Genomic DNA, 13,271 nt, shown 5'->3' with positions numbered 1-13,271 from the left:
TGGAGTCGCTGGTTAAAGATGCATTGCGGGATCATCTAGACAAGACTGCAGCAATAATTCAGACACAGCATGGGTTTGTTAAGGGAAAGTCTTGTCTGACAAATCTGATAGGATATTATGATGTGGTCACAAAGGAACTGGATGCAAAAAACAATTTTGATATCATATATTTGGATTTCAGGAAAGCTTTTGACACTGTTGCGCATGGAAGACTATTGTACAAATTGGAGCAGAATGGTATTAAGGGTAAGTGGCTACAATGGATAAAAGGATGGTTGAGTTGGAGAAGACAGAGGGTGGTAATCAATGGGTGCTGCTCTTCGTGGACTAATGTTATTAGTGGAGTCCCACAGGGTTCAGTGTTGGGTCCACTGTTGTTTTGTATATTTATCAATGATATTAATGAAGGTATATCAGGCTTAATTTCGAAGTTTGCAGATGACACGAAGGTTGGCAGGGTTGTTAATGACAGCAATGGCAGAGTGCTACAACAACAGGATCTAGAAAATTTGGGCAGATGGGCTAAGAAGTGGCAACTGAAGTTCAACCTTGACAAATGCAAAGTACTGCATATGGGTAGAAGTAACCCCAGAGAAACGTACCAACTGTGTGGTACTACACTAAGGTGGTAGAAAATGAAAAAGACCTGGGAGTAATTGTGCAGGCAGATATGAAGTTTTCTGAGCAATGCAGACAGGCTGCCAGGGCAGGTCATGGGGTTTGTCAATGATATATAGGAATTTTGCTAGCAGGGAGAAGGAGGTGATTATCCCTCTGTATAAGGCAATGGTCAGGCCACGCCTTGAGTACTGCGTTCAGGTCTGGAGGCCTCATTTTAAGAAGGATGTAGATTTACTTGAGCGTGTACAGAGAAGGGCAACAAGATTGGTGAGGAGAATGAAGGGATCCTCTTACCAAGAGAGGCTTAAGTTCTGCAAATTGCAGTGGCTGGAGACTAGGCACCTGCGCTGTGATCTGACTGAGGTATATAAGGCCTTGAATGGGTTGAGCACGCTGAATTCTGATGGGATCCTTCCACTTCAGATTACGAACCTAATGTGGCATAAATTCAAATTCAGAAAAGACAGATGTGGAATAGATGTGCGGAAATTTGCCTTTAGCCAGCGGGTGGTTAATTGCTGGAACAAACTTCCATCTGTCGTTGTGGAAGTTGATAGCTTGAATAAATTTAAGGAGGAACTGGACTGGCATTTGGAGGGAATGGTGTGATTTTTTTTTTTTTTTGGCTGATGCTGCATAAGCTCATACGTTTGCTTTCTTGCATCACATGCCAGTAGTACTACTACTACTACTATACATAGATATACTAGCCTTAGAATATGCATAGATATACGAGTATATCTACAGATCCACACCGTTAGTTCCAACAGGTGCAGAGGGAAATCAAATGGCATTCTACTAAAACGTTATTCCTAAAGAGATGACGTCGATCCTTACAATTACCATTGAAGAGTTGCAGAGCGGTAGGTCTTCAGTTCATCAAAAAGAGTACAAGACATCGAAGAAATGTATATTGGGTGGATTATGTACACTGTTAAGTGGAATTATTGATATAATTTAAATATTTGAAATTCCAGAATTTGCAGTTCCATGAGGACTAGGCCGGCCTTAAGACGGTGGCTCTTTCAAATATTTCTTGGCAAAGGGCTGGAAGACAATAAAACCTATTTGGTATGTAATAAGGTCATATTCATTGGTGAAAAATCATGTGTTAACGTTGATATTTCTTGAGGAAGATCTCCGTAGAAGGTATAATGAAAGATACGATGACTGCAGTCCTCCCCAGGACCACATACACAAGCATTGGCAAGGAAAGATTAAATTGGTGAAATTTCCCCTTCTGCGAACCATGGCTTGTTAAAAGATAAAACGAATAAAATTGCAGGGGTAAAACACCTTTATGTTATTAGCGAAAGTTGTAGGGTTTTAGGGGCATCGGCGACTTAGGCCATATCGCTATATACTTTCTAAAATGCGTGTGTTCTGTGGTCGATTTTCTGTTTGCAGGACGAAAAACTCAAGTTGCTACCCTCACCTGAGACCGACTAACTCGGTCTCAGTTGAGGGTAATGAAAAATTCCATAAAAATTTCTCCCCTTATTGACAGGACTCGAGCTCGGGTCTTTTCCACCCGGTGTGGGAAAGATGGTGATTCTGTCAACTGTGCTACCTACGAGGACTTGCCAGAATTAATTATCATGAGGATATAAAGGTGAAAGGTTGACATGGGATCCTACCTTGGTTAGCCAGAGAACCAACCATACGCCAATATATTTTGGACGCCGTCAGTGGACCAGATGAGTTAATAGCCGAAGCAAAGGTTCCAATTTTAGTTAGAATCCACCCAGTAATCGCTAAAACGACCAATAGACAAATCCATATCTGTAAAAGAAACCATTACTGTAACCATTTCATTTAAACATTCTTTCGGTGTTTATTTTAAGACTTAATTCAAGGCTTACCTGCCACTGGAAGGGCTTCACCAGAATGAAACTTTGGGGTTTCTCTCCTGGAGCTCGTGTGGCAAATGTTAAAGACTGGGTGTGATAAGCCACAGAAAAATGAAAATTCAGCCAGAAATTGTAAATTCTGCCAATGGCCAGCGACATGTCAACTTCCTGAAATTAAGTGGATGAATCAGAAACCCTTGAAATTAATCAATATCACGAGTAAAATTCAAAAGTAAAGGCCGGCGCAAATGGGCCCATATGGGCATCAATAGTACTCAAAGAAATTTAAATTAATTTTGTTATAGAAATTAAATTTGATGTCGATTCACCCCAGACTGCAGAAGTCCCAACCTCCCATTGTATCTTCCTCTAGCGTTTTTATATCCTTTAATCTGTTTAGAAAAATCCCATCTGCTCCTTCTGTAAGAAATAATTGCACTGCAATTAAATTTTCGAATTTAAAAATTACAGTAATTTACTAAATTCTAATTAATATCATAAATGAAGTTTTCTTTATTTTCAGTGAGAAGAATTATTTATTACCAAAAGGGTCGAGGTCCACTGCAACTCACCGGAAATTCAACTGCTCCACAAGTAAATTTATAATCCGCGTTTCAAGAAATTCCCCGTCACTTGAGTTGGTTGAGAAAAATGGCGATCTCTGGAAATACAAGAAGGAATAATAAAATTAAATTTTCAGTCGTTTCTTACAACAAAATACAAGTTGTTGTAGGGTTTTAGGCTGCTGCTGTGGTAGGGATTTAGGATCATCAATGACATCAGCAGCTTGTTCCAGTTGGCGGAGTATTTCAATGTTATCAACTGGTGTGGAATAAACACTGGAATTCAAATGGCCCCTACGAGTTAAAATCGAGGGGATTCAGGTCCAGGGAACGTGCAGGTTGGGCAATGGGTCCTGCACGACCTTCCATTTACTAAGGAGTCGCTCATCCATAAAGTTTCTAGAGACACGGCTAAAATGAGGAGGAGCTGCTTAAGCGACATGCGATGAATGACATCAAATATAACTTCTTCCAAAAATTCGTTTAAATTTTCTCTTAAAATATTGTAGTGGATGCTCCTGTTAATCTCCTAGGCAGAACACTAAGCTCGATTAAATTTTCGCCAATTACTCCTGCCCATATATTCATGCTGACTTGTTCATGGTGTCTTGAATGAAGACTGGCAGGGGAAGTTTCTTCAGTCCATCAATGAACGTTGTGAAAATTGACCACACCATCCCTAATAAATCCAGCTGCATCAATGAAGAATACAGCGGTTAGGAAATGCTGATCACGAGCACACATCTGCAGAAACCAAGTACAAAAAACTTCTCATGGTGGAAAGTCAGCTTTTATAAGTTCTTGTACTCTTTGAAGATGATATGGATAAAGCTGTTGATCCCATAAATTCTTGACACAGTTATAGTACATCATGGTCAATTAATCTTTCTCTGTTCCCCCCTCTTATATCTGTGATCATGCTGATCACAGATTGACCCTTCTAGGCGTTGGCAGGACTCTGTTCAAGTAGTGGGCATCTCACGGACAAGATAGGATGAAAAGAAGAACTCATTTTGTGTGTTACTCAGAGGAAGACTGAGTTCAAAACACCGCTACTGCCAGGTTATTTTAGGTGGAAGAGTTCAAAATGCGGCTTACTGTTATTAAAGAAGAAATAATGTCAGAAATTGTTGGACTCAAAAGTTCCATCCTTACCGGTACAGTCGTAAAAACAAGATCCCTTCCTCTGGCGTCCGCCTGCCTCTTCCTAAACACTCGCATCGATGTGTTGTAGCTGTTGCTTGTAGTCCACCTTTGTTTGAGAGACACCCGAAGAGAGCACAGTTCCCCCTTCTTCACTCCATAGAGACGGTAAACCGAGAGGGAGCTGTTCTGGAAGCATCAAACACCGATTATTCTGAATTCGTTTTCTTAATATATTTTTGGAATAATTTTATTTCGAAATTCATACAATTTCTCACAGCAGGGAAATTGTTTAAACCTTCCGCAGAGTACAAACTGAAATTTTGAATTTTACTACAAGGATATCCACAAAACAAAACCTACCTGGGCATCGTTGCAGTTTGCGATGTAGAGATTATTAGCACAACCATAGAAGATAATGGGATGGTACGTTGTCTGCTCAACAATGGTAGAATTGGCATGGGTCACAAAGATCATCCAGCCGTGTTTCCTTGATAGGGACTGCAAGAAGAAAATATGCATGAATTAGTACGATGGCCACGAATTGTTAAGTAAACCAGTCTAGAGAATGTATGCAGAAGTGTCCCTTACCTGTTGGGATATTTGAATGGCTTCTTTTAAATCTTTCATTACGCAAAGCACATTGGCGGGTGCATTATAAGGATGGTATTCTTCATCGGTGGATCGGAGCAGATCTCGAAATTCTGTCCACTGGAAAAGGACAGTTTTTGTGTAACTTCCATGAAGACGTCTGGATAGCACATCTGTTATTGGGAAACCTGAAACAGTAAGCAGTTTCTTGATGGTAAAAAGGAAGAGACAACTTATTCCAGTAATCAACTATTCGCCAGCTAAAAGAAAACTTTCCACAATCTAGTCTAAATCTCTTTCCCTGTAATTTGAATTCATACTGAGTTTTAGAGTAAGAAATCCGTTCACTTACCATTTTCCTTCGTATGAACGATCCAAATTTCTTTCCTCTCTATCTTTCTGGACATCAATCCATGCAAGATGGAAGCTATTTCGGTGTCTGTGGTTATGCTTTCTTTTGATAAACAGTTAGAACATCTATGTTCACCTTTAAAGATATTTTAAATACGTTTTATTCAAACTTTATTGATCGTTTGATATTTATGTTTAAAATATTTATATTAATCGTCCACTAATTAGATATCAATAAGCAAAACGCTTATGGAATTTTTGGACTTGGATTAGATTGTCAATTTGATTCGTCTATGTCACTTCCACCAAAGCAGGATATCAGTGAAGAGAATCCATAAATCAAAACTCCACTTTAGAGACCTTATAAATGCAAGACACTTAGCGCTATTTCATCTTTTGGAGTCGTCCAAAGATTGCTAATTGAAATTGTCCAATCTTTCTTGAAGACTCAATAAATGTCAATTGTTATCTGCGACTCCTTTTAAACCACTTCATTTCATATCTTCAGCACATTCACGGAACTGAATCTTAGTATATAGAAGGAAATGTAGAAGTCAAAGAAATCAGTGAATTGAATATGCTGAATTAGCAACTTAACATCTTTAGTTTAAGATTTGAAAGCGAAATTTCCTGCTAATTCTATCAATCATCACAAGCCTTGATGATTGATAGCAACTGAATCTCTTTTATTAAAATTCCTATCGTTTTACAGTTGAATACATGAAGTAAACAACATTCAAGAGAGCCTTACCTTCGTTTTTTCCTTGAACACAGTCGGTCACCTTTTGTAGCTTAACTGGACACATCAAATAGTGCGCGAAGAGTATCCTTATTACAATTGAAAGCCCTGGTGCCATGATTTGTAACGCGAACAACTGCATTTGGTGCTGGACGAACTGCAATTGGAATTTTCCTGTTCATTGGCGCATGTGAGCACGAATATGGAATCTAATATGGATAGGCATGCTTTAAATGACGTCACTATGACAGAGCTCTGTGATTCGTTCAATTTCAAACACCATCCTCGCTTGTAGAATATGGCTACGACTGTTTTTGCACAAGGTATGAAAGAGGATTGGTTCGATCGTTATCTGACCCAGACTTTTTTCTATCTTTCTTTCACAGTCCACGGTAACTAAGAGTATGCGATTTCAGTACATTGAATCAGCAAATGTGCGTATTCCTCGGTCAGTTTCCTGCTTGGTAGACGAAAAATCCGAGCTGTCAGAAGATAAAACCATGCAACCATCTCCTGAGCCCGATCGAGAGACTTAGCAAGCAATTAGAATTCCTAGCGTCATTGACAAGATTCGAACTTAAGCTAGAGTGGAGACAAAATGTGGTTTAATCACTTTTCTAAACGTCGAATAATTACAGATACGATATACGCTCACCTAACGTCCTTAGCTGCCACTGAACAGAATACAAGGTTCACTCAAAATGACCAACGTTTGATTTTTGTATCATTAGGTGGTGGCCAAAAACGTTGAAATATTTTATGTGGGTAGTTGAAACTAGTTTCTTCTTGCGCAACTTGGGATTATTCACACTGTTCTTAGATGGTTTTATCAATGGACTTGTAGACATATTGAATCAATTAGACAGAGATTAAAAGGAATTTCTTCGGAAGATTATCAAGTCAAGATGTTGCCTGTATAAGTTTCCATTTGCAGAAGTTAAACACGTTGATCTGAAAGAGCCCTTGTACTTCTACTAATATGGGGTCTCTGGTAGCATGAACTTCTGTAATTCAGTTATGATAGGTTGATTGATTGGTTGTTGTTCGGTTGTTTAGGCGCATCACCAACTTAGACCATATTGCGCCACATATAACGCGTCTATAAACGGCTTGTGTTCTCTGGTCGATTTGTTGTTTGCTGGACGATAAACCCTAGTTTCCGATGGTAAAAACCATGCTACTCTCACCTGAGACCGACTAACTCAACCACGTTGTGAAAAAGACCAATAAAAATTCCTCGCGTCATTAACCGAATTCGAACTCATTCCAGAAATTCGGAATTCGAATTCTTTTCCGGTGTGAGCAGGACGGGGATTCTACAAACTGTGCTAGCCACAAGAGCAGCCAGTTTTAATAACAAAGCCCAGAGATTAAAATCGAAATATATTGTAAACATTGGCAACTCCACTATATTCATCCTGAAAAGAAAGTGGAAAAATCAATTCGAAAACACTGTGTTGACATCTGAATAATCACGAAATAAGGTAAAGAAATAATGAATTATCGATTTCATATAAGATGATATTTCAAAAACCTTTTTGTGAAGACCTTTTCTTTTAATTTGGACAGAGAAATGAAGTTTGTCATCCCTATCGCGTGAAGAGAAGAAACCCTTTAGCATGCTAGAAGAAAACGGCATCCATTGCCATTGCATCAAATGTTATGATTTAATGGTAATTAGCTGTGCAGCCTAAGGATTTACTCACTTAACAAACTATGAGCTTAATTTCAGAGACTGTACTGTAATTAAGAAGATAGATTATGCTTTTATTAAATTTGCAAATAATTGCATTAGTTATAATAGAAAAAATCTTTCTCTTTGATTAGCCTGTTGATGGCTCATTGTAGCAAGGGACCTTAGTGGAGTCTTAGATTTAATCGTTGATAGCGGAAAGTTATAATCAACTCTGCTGTCTTCATCCATAGCATTCGGATTGAATGCTGTGGATGAAGATTATATTAAGCCATCTCACTGCGTTACTGTCGTTTTCCTGTACTTTGCTGGATATATCTTACTCCTCAGATGTCGGCCTGTATATTACTACAGAAGTGTTTTAATGATGTCCTTCTGAGCGTATTGTATACTTCTATCAGACTTCTCCTTAAGATGTTTCCACACTTTCTAATCATTTGCTAATTTTGTTCAACTCAGTACAGATCCCCCTCTGTGATATCTCAATACCACAGTGTCTCATACAGATTCACCGTCAAATGATGCAAACAGTTTAACATCACCATCATCAATTGCAAATTATGCTAGAAGACAGCCAGTCCATCTGCTAGCCTGATTGAGGCTACAAAGAAATCTTCTTTACTCACTGGTATTCACAAAGCCTCTCTGAACAGCTTATTCAATCCGACTAATTTAACCTCGGACATCAAAACGAAATTGAACCATATCAGGGCTCTGTCTTCATGAATGATCAGTCTACAAAAATGGAACTACTTCCTTCTGTGTCCATGAGTGTCTGTCTTTCGGCACTTTTGCCAATCAAAGCTCCAAATTACTCCCTATCCACTCATGCGAATCCCAACACGGCTACATCTAATTCTCAGGCAAATCCTTTATCTTTCCCGTCTCTAATGACCCAGACTCAAAACGAAAACCCATTTGCTTAAATGGCTTAAAAATCTATAAACTATTAATAGCACTGACTTGGATTAAACACGAAAGAACTTTCGCATTGGGCTACACAATTGTAATGGAACTCTACCTTAAGAAAGCAAAATGCGATTATTTTAGCTAAGGGGATGCAATTTTGATTTTACGGTTGATTGTATGAAGGAAACAACATTCAAGAAAGCCTTACCTTCGTTTTTTCCTTGAACACAGTCGGTCACCTTTTGTAGCTTAACTGGACACACCAAACAGTGCGCGAAGTTTGTCCTTATTGCAATTGAAAGTCCTGGTGCCATGATTTCTAATGCGTACAATTGCCTTTGGTGCTGGACGAACTGCAAATGGAATTTGCCTGTTCATTGACGCATGTGAGCACGAATATGGAAACTAATATATTAGACATGTTATAGATGACATCACTATGACAGAACCTTGTAATTCGTTCAATTTGAATACGACCATTGTTTTTGCACACGGTATGAAAGAGGATTGGTTCGATTCTTATCTGACCGAGACTTTTATCTTTCTTTCTTTCGTAGTGAATAACGTCCACGGCAAATAAGAGCATGAACAGTCAGTATATTGAATCAGCAAATGTGTGTAATCCTCGGTCAGGTTCCTGTTTGGTGGACGAAACATCCGAGCTGTCAGATAAAACCATACATCCCTCTCCCGAGACCAACCGACCAACTCAGCCAGCAATTAGAATTCCTAGTACTATTGACGAGATTCGAACTCAAGCTTTTTTCAACAAAGAGGAGAAGAAAATTGGTTATAACCACTTTGCTAAACGCCGAATAATTGCACATATGATATACGCGCACGCCTCACTGCCTTAGCTGCCACTGTTGAGAATACGAGGTTCACTCAGAACGATCAACGTTTGATTTTTGTATCATTAGGTGATTTCCAACACGACTGAATTATTTTATGTGGGTAGCTGAAACTGGTTTCTTCTTGCGCAACTTGGGAACACTGTTCTTAGATTCGAATTCAACCGAATTCGAACTCATTCCGGAAAAGAATTTGGAATTCGCATTCTTTTCCAGCAGGTGTGAGCAGGACGTCGATTCTACAAACTGCGGTTTCCAAGAAAACGGCCAGTTATAATAACAACTGAATATATTGTGGCAAACTCCATTATATCCATCTTGAAAAAAACTCAAAAAAATGATTTCGAAATCAATGTGTTGACATCTGAACTATCACGAAATAAGAATGAAATAATTAAGTATCGATTTTATATAAGACGATATTTCAAAAAGCCATGGGGCGTTTGTTATTTGAATTCTATATCAAATGAATTCTGTCTAAAAGTCGATAGCAGCAAAATCAGTAGTTCGTGTTTTGGAAAAGAATACAACAGAATTTTTGTGAAGATATTTTCTTTTAATTTTGCCAAAGAAATGTAGTTTGACATCACTATCGCGTGACAACAAGAATGCTAGCATGCCAGAATAAAATGGCATCCATTGCAATTGCATCGCAGAAGCACTGGCTGATACATGTGCCATAAATCAACACAGAATGTTCCTCATGTATAGGCTCAATAACAATCTTCACTACGTGACGCTGAGAAGAAGTTAAAGATATTTGGCTGACTGCAAAAATGCTGTTTGCTTGGACCTTGAAAGAAATCGGGTCAGCGTAAAGTGTTACGATGGTGCCAGTTTTTTTGCAGCAATACCACTAATTTTAGAACACAAACAGAGTGTCAACAAGGTTTAAAAGATTATGATTTAATGGTAATTATTTTTGGAGCAGATAATTACCATTAATCACACATAATTACCACAAATAATTACTGTGCAATACTTGGCACACCATGCCACTGATAATTACTGTGAATCACGGTTAGAACATCCTACTGCCATGTTACCAGGCAGTAGGATGCTCTAAGTATTTAGAGGCTGCTCACAAGGTTCCATTCTCGGTTCCTTGCTATACAGGGTGTTTCAGTTAAACGCTTCAGAACTTCTAAGAGGGGTAGGGTACATCCTGACAACTCGAAATCATATAGCAATGTGGGGTCGGAAATGCTTTCCAGAAGCGGTGTTGTACACAGAAGCACCATAAAGAAAAGAGACCGTAAGTGAGAAATCGTTTTAATAATACATGAAAAGAAGCAAAAGGTACATGGATTAAAGTAAGTGTTCGAAGTTTCTTCCACGGGCTACAATGCACGCCTCACATCTCCGACGCATGGACATCCGAACATTCTGGAATACTCCAGGCGAATTTCGAATTTCTTCGGCAGCTACTGCGATTCTTGCAACCAGCTCCTCAGCATTGTCAACAGGGGTGTCATAAACTAGTGATTTCATATGACCCCAGAAATAAAAATCAAGACATGATAGGTCGGGTGACCGAGCACGGGACCACCACGTCCGATCCACTGTTGACCAAATGTGACATCCAGGTAGTTACGAACATCTCCGCTATAATGGGCAGGGGCTCCATCGTGTTGGAACCACATTGTGTGTTGCGTCGATGCAGAAATCTGTTCATCTCTCAAAAGTTGTGGCAATACTTGCTGCAGAAAGATCAAGTAAATAGGTCCGGTTAGACGACACGGTAACAGGTAAGGTCCGATGAGGTGATCTCCCATAATACCGGCCCATACATTGACCGAATCTGTGCTGCACGACGTCGTATTGCATGCGGGTTCTCGACCGCCCAGATATGGTCGTTATGCGTGTTGAAAATTCCTTCCCTTGTGAAGGATGCCTCATCGGAAAACAACACTTCAGCAGGAAAAAGGGGATTTGTAGCACATTTTCCAAGGTACCACTGTGCGAAAGCAATACGAGGTGCATAATCCTCTGGTTGCTGTGTCTGGACACGCTGCACGTGAAACGGATGCATGTCTTGTTCTCGGAGAATCCTCCAGACGCTGCAATGGGAAACCCCGACCTCGTTTGCTAGACTTCGTGTACTCGTTCTTGGATTCCCCTGTACATGCTGCAGCACATTCTGTTCGACGGCTGGAGTCCGTGCTGTTCTTACCCTGTCCCTGTCAGCTCTTTCAAATGAACCTCTCTCAGCTAACCTCTGGTGCAGTCTTGCAAAGAAATTATGACTGGGAATATGCCTCGTCGGATATCGTTCCGCGTACAAACGCTGTGCGGCTGGCCCACTACAATTTGCAGCCCCGTACGCCAAATGCATATCGGCTAACTCTGCGTTCGTGTAATCATCCATCCTACTAACTTGGCGTTCTTGTTCAAGAAATTCGAAATTCGCCTGGAGTATTCCAGAATGTTCGGATGTCCATGCGTCGGAGATGTGAGGCGTGCATTGTAGCCCGTGGAAGAAACTTCGAACACTTACTTTAATCCATGTACCTTTTGCTTCTTTTCATGTATTATTAAAACGATTTCTCACTTACGGTCTCTTTTCTTTATGGTGCTTCTGTGTACAACACCGCTTCAGGAAAGCATTTCCGACCCCACATTGCTATATGATTTCGAGTTGTCAGGATGTACCCTACCCCTCTTAGAAGTTCTGAAACGTTTAACTGAAACACCCTGTAGAACCTCGTTCTGGACGTCTTCCTTAAACGTCAGACCTTGGTAACGTCAGAGCCCAAGCCGATGGCTTGGTCCTAATCGTGGCCGCTGATAGCAGGGTCCAACTGGAAGCGTTTGGCACCCGGCCACTGAAAAGTCTGCAAAATTGGACTACCCACCAAAATTGGACTACGCCATTTGGCCTATATCAGACAGAAAATACCTCTCAATCCTACTCACCGTCTCTTTCGGGCGTACTCACTGTCAGTACGCACGGTCTCAAAGTCTTGATGGGAGTCTATCACCTGCACCTGGAAGTGGTCCGGTGCGCCATAATCTACCACCTGGCAAAAGGCAAATCTGTCACCTTCCTAAACTTCACCACCGATCCGGCTAACAACCCTCAGAGGAGAAGCGACGACTTCTACCTTTCAACAGACCTGGCAACAATGGACAGCTACAGATAAAGGGGTCATAACCAAAAACTTCATTCCGGACATCCGAACAACCTATCCGAAATCACCAACCTGGTTATCCCCAGGTCTCCTGACAACCTATCTGCTGACTGGACACAGCACCATCAGGGGAAGACTTATCCACATGGGCCTCACCGACAACCCATTCTGTTCCTGTGGCTAATATGAATCATGGGAGCACCTGATGTACCAGTGACCCATTATATGAGGACTTTCGGTGCATTCTGATATCAAAATTTCAATTCATCCCGAGACTATTTTCAATTCAACCCGGTAAAAATTTCTCCTGGAATCAGAGGAAACCTGTGCTGCATTTTCCAAATTCGCGCAAGACCTCTTTGGAAGGCGTATGACTCTCCCACCACCACAGAACCTACCTGATTTAGGACCTACCTCATTTAGTCCTTTCACCCGAATGGCACCTGTTCTAGGATCTGTGACACCTCAGGACAAGAGCTATGACCTTCAGCTCCACTGCCAACGACACCTAATGGTCTAAATAGGGTGCTCTTACCCGATTCACTTTAATTCCCTATCTCTCGGCGGGGGGAGGAGACGGTTCCCTGTCTCCTTCCCCCGCCACTTCTTCTTTTCCCTCTGGTGGGGGGCAAGAGCGTGCCCCACTGACACCTGGGGTTGTCTTCTCTATTGGACCGATACTTCTGTCTTTCCCCCAGCTTCACGAATTCATGCTGTGATCAAATAAGAATACCATTCCAATCGAGATGGATCTGTAGTTTATCTATATGCTCCATGATCTTATCCACCCCTGAAATTAACCTCACTGTTCTGTAGTTGTCCAATACGT

Source organism: Mastigoproctus giganteus, chromosome 6 (genome assembly GCF_048544385.1).
Source record: "Mastigoproctus giganteus isolate SK-2022 chromosome 6, ASM4854438v1, whole genome shotgun sequence".
Taxonomy (NCBI): Eukaryota; Metazoa; Arthropoda; class Arachnida; order Uropygi; family Thelyphonidae; genus Mastigoproctus; species Mastigoproctus giganteus.
This window is presented reverse-complemented; position numbering follows the sequence as displayed.